Genomic DNA, 4,974 nt, shown 5'->3' on the forward strand with positions numbered 1-4,974 from the left:
TTAGTAGTTGAAACTACTAATGGAGCACCTGGCCCAGGGTGCGCCATTAGTATCCAAAAAAAAAATTTACTAGTGCGCCTGTCCAAACATACTAATGGCGCATCCAGACACAGTGCGCCATTAGTAGTTGAAACTACTAATGGCGCACCTGGCCCAGGGTGCGCCATTAGTATTAAAATTTTTTTTAACTAGTGCGCCTGTCCAAACATACTAATGGCGCATCCAGACACAGTGCGCCATTAGTAGTTGTAACTACTAATGGCGCACCTGCCCACGGTGCGCCATTAGTAATTATGTTTCAAAAAAATTTCAATTTTTTTTTATTTTTATTTTTTAAACTACTAATGGCGCACCACTCCCACGGTGCGCCATTACTAGTTGAACTACTAATGGCGCACCACTCACAGGTGCGCCATTAGTAATTTTGTTACAAATTTTGTTTGTTTCAAAAAAAATTTGAAAAACTACTAATGGCGCACGGTTGGGGTGGTGCGCCATTACTAGGTGAACTACTAATGGCGCACTACCCCCACGGTGCGCCATTAGTAACTTGGCCCATTCCACCGAACGCACCCCCCCCCCCCGTGGACCGCCTTTTCAGTTTTAAAAAAATAAAAGAAAATGATGGAAATGTCAAAAAATAAAATAAAATAAGTTTCCCATGTGATATGTGGTCTAGTTGTTGGGAAAATTAACAAATATGAATTTCGACTTTATTTGCAAAATCTCTCTGGAATTTCTTAAAATGGGCATAACTTTTGCATACGAACTCGGATGAAAAAGTTTTTTATATGAAAAATCATCTACTCGAAAAGTTACATCCGAATTTAACTGGGGGAACCCCGTTAAACATTTTCAAAATCCTCAAAAACCTAACAGAAAAAAAGATACGGGGCTTTCAAGATCTAGAGGCAAAAAAATTCAAAAAATTTCAAACTTACTAGTGGCGCACCGGTTGCTAGGTGCGCCACTAGTAACAGAAAAAAAATATTTGTTTTGAATTTTTTTTTCAAAAAATGATTCGTAATATGACAGGGAAGTTTCAAAAAAATTTCAAAATTTCATCATACTCATGAATATGAACAAAGTCCTAGACATCAACAAGGTTTAATAGGATTGATATGATAGATATATCAACAATTGGCTGTTAAGTGAGGTGGTGCAGGGGTTGGATAGAACCGCGAAGTTAAGCGTGCTCGGGCTGGAGTAGTGTGAGGATGGGTGACCTTCCGGGAAGTTTGACCACTTAGTTGCGATTTGACTTGAGATTAAGCATATTGACCCGAGATTAAGCCATAGTGACCAGAGATTAAGAAAAAAACAAAAACAATTTTGACAAATTTTGAAAAAAATTTAAAAAAAAATTGAAAAAAATTGAAAAAAATTTGACAAAATTTGAAAAAAAATTACTAATGGCGCACCGTGGGATGTGCGCCATTAGTATGCCAAAGCACCTGGGTATACATGGCCCCCTGGGAGGCATACTAATGGCGCACTGTTCTATATACTAATGGCGCACCAGTGGTGCGCCATTAGTAAAATATACTAATGGCGTGCTACTAATGGCGCACCACTAATGCGCCATTAATGGCCAAATTAGGTGCGCCATTAGTAGGCCTTTTCCTAGTAGTGCATTCTTCTTGAGCACGAGCACCGGGTTAGCTAACCATTCTGGATGAAAGACTTCGACAATAAACCCGGCCGCCAAGAGCCGGGCCACCTCCTCACCAATGGCTTTCCGCCTCTCCACATTAAACCGCCGAAGGAATTTCCTGACCGGCTTAAATTTCGGATCAATATTGAGAGTGTGCGCAGCGAGTTCTCTAGGTACACCTGGCATGTCAGAAGGTTTCCATGCAAAAATGTCCCTATTCTCACGGATGAACTCGATGAGCGCGCTTTCCTATTTTGGATCCAGATTGGCACTGATGCTAAACTGCTAAGATGAGTCACCTGGAACGAAATCAACAAGTTTAGTCTCATCAGCTGACTTAAATTTCATTGCCGGCTCATGCTCCGTGGTCGGCTTTTTCAGAGATGTCATATCTGTTGGGTCAACATTGTCCTTGGAAAACTTCAGCTCCTCTGTTGCACAAACAGATTCTGCATAAGCCGCGTCACCTTCCTCACACTCCAAGGCTATCTTTCGGCTGCCATGAACCGTAATGGTCCCATTGTGACCCGGCATTTTGAGCTGTAAGTATACGTAACACGGCCTTGCCATGAACTTGGCGTAAGCCGGCCGCCCAAATATGGCATGATACGGACTTCTTATCTTGACCACCTCAAAGGTCAATTTTTCCACCCTGTAGTTGTACTCATCTCCAAAGGCCACTTCCAGTTCGATCTTACCAACTGGATAAGCCGACTTACCAGGCACCACATCATGGAAAACAGTATTGGACTGGCTGAGGTTCTTATCAATCAACCCCATATGACGGAAGGTCTCATAATAGAGGATGTTAATGCTGCTGCCTCCATCCATGAGCACCTTAGTGAACTTATATCCTCCCACCTGAGGAGCCACCACCAGGGCCAGGTGACCCAGATTATCAACCCGGGGAGAGTGATCCTCCCTACTCCACACAATAGGATGCTCAGACCATCTTAAATAGCGTGGAACCGCCGGCTCAACAGCATTCACAGCCCTCTTATGAAGCTTCTGATCTCGCTTACACAGACTGGTGGTAAACACATGATATTGTCCACCATTGAGCTGCTTTGGATTGGTCTGGTATCCCCCCTGTTGCTGTTGATGACCCTGGCCGGACTGCTGATTAAAGCCCCCTTGAACATTCTGAGGATTGGAATTTGAGCCGCCGCCCGGGCCATGAAAGCCGCCGGCGCCTGAGCCGCCGCCCGAGCCATTGTTGCCATTAAAGGCATTGGAATTCTTAAAGGCCTTCATGATTGCGCAATCTTTCCATAGATGAGTAGCTGGCTTCTCCCTAGAGCCATGCCTTGGACAAGGCTCATTCAACAACTCCTCAAGCGTTGGGCCTGAACCGCCGGCTCGGGGAGGTGGCCTCCCCTTACGTTGCTGGTTGTTACCTTGTGAGCTGGCATTGGCCACAAACTCCATGCTGCCATCAGCCTTACGCTTGTTACCTCCTTGGTTCGCCGGGTTATGCTGAGGACCCTTGCCATTGCCGTTCTTCTTTCCCTTCCCTATCCTTTCATCATCTGACGCGGGGTCCTTGGTACTATCAGAGTCGGCGTACTTGACGAGAGCCGCCATCAGCGTACCCATATCATTGCAATCGCGCTTGAGCCGCCCGAGTTTCATCTTCAGGGGAAGGAAACGACAATTCTGCTCCAACATTAAGACTGCAGAGCCGGCATCCATCTTATCAGATGAATGTATTATCTCTTTGACCCGGGAACCCAATGTGTCGTAGACTCACCCTCCTGCTGTTTACAGTTAGTCAAATCCACAATTGACATAGACTGCCTATAGGTATCTTTGAAGTTTTGGATGAATCGGGCTTTCAGCTCAGCCCAAGACCTGATAGAATTCGGTGGCAGCCCTTTCAACCAAGTGCGGGCAGTCTCATCTAACATCATGGTGAAGTACTTGGCCATCGCCGCTTCGCTGACCTCCAGCAATTCCATGGCCATCTCGTAACTCTCAATCCAGGCTCCGGGTTGTAAATCAGCCGTGTAATTAGGCACCTTCCTAGGCCCTTTGAAATCCTTGGGCAGTCGTTCATTGCGGAGAGCCGGCACTAGACAATGGACACCTCCAGTCCTCGTAGGGATACCCATGTCGATGGAAGTCATCGGATAAGCCGGGGGTGGCTGGTAAGCCGTCAACTGAGGCACCTGCTCCGCCTCTTGCCGTGCCCTGTCTTGGTCTACTGCGTGAAAGGCTCCGTTATGAGCCGGGCCGTGGCCAGGAGGCAAGTCACGGCGTCGGACATTACTTGAGCCGGTCGCTGAGACCATGTGTCTGCTATAACTCGGGCTCCGGCCTGGACGAGGGGTTGAATGGATCCTGTCCCGGCTATAAGAGTACGCCTCTTGCTGCGCCAGAGCTGTTTGAAGGAGTTCTCTGACCCTGCGGGTTTCAACCGCCGTTGGAGAATCACCATCAATTGGGAGAGCCGCCAGCCGTGCCGCCACGGCGACCATGTTTTCCAACGGGTTGGCATAATGACCCGATGGTATTGGCACGTACTGAGGCGGGGCAGGGTTCACCCAGGGAGGTCCCATCACTTGGGGCTGAATTGGCGTCCCAGCCCCGGGCACTATGATCTCCGGCGGGTTACTAGACCCTGCACCCGGCGTGTTGAAGAGGTTTCGAGGATCGTAAACCAAAGGGAGTCGAGATTGGGCCTTTTGATGCCTCCTTCTCATGACCTCATTGGACGCGTTCTGATCCATCGTGAGCCGGAAGGACTATGCCTGAATCAACTGAGTCTGGGCGTCGAGAGCTGCCCTCTCTGCAGCCATCCTGATCCCCTCCGCCGCCAGATCCTCCTTGTCCCTTGCTAGATCCAACTTTAACTGTGCCACCTCTGCGTCATGTTGACCTTGATCCGCCGGAGCCACCGTAGCGGTCAACAGGACCGTCATCTTGTCTGTGAGATCCATCAGCACCTGAGCCGGCGAAGGCACCGGGCTTCCTGACCCGGAGGCGGGGTTTTGAATAGGTTGCGCACCGGCCATGAAGATTCCAACCCGGCTCGGTGGTTCAAAGGGGTCCGGAATGCTGTCGGCATCGGAACAACCCCTGAGCCTGCCATCTTGAAGTTGATACAACGAGTTTGACTCATCCATAGACGACTCGCCATCAGAGCCGGCGGCCGTCTCATCACCAGATGCAGATCCTTCAGAGAGTCCTCCATGGACACATCCCACGAAAGCATGCTTCAAGGCAGGTAGAGCCCGGGCGGGTCGTGCACGCTGAGCCGTCTCGATGAGATCGGCGCAGAGATCCGGCTCAGGGCCCGGCTCACCAATCTTGCCAATGAA

The sequence above is a fragment of the Triticum aestivum genome, chromosome 2D, assembly GCF_018294505.1.
Source record: "Triticum aestivum cultivar Chinese Spring chromosome 2D, IWGSC CS RefSeq v2.1, whole genome shotgun sequence".
In the NCBI taxonomy this organism is placed as follows: Eukaryota; Viridiplantae; Streptophyta; class Magnoliopsida; order Poales; family Poaceae; genus Triticum; species Triticum aestivum.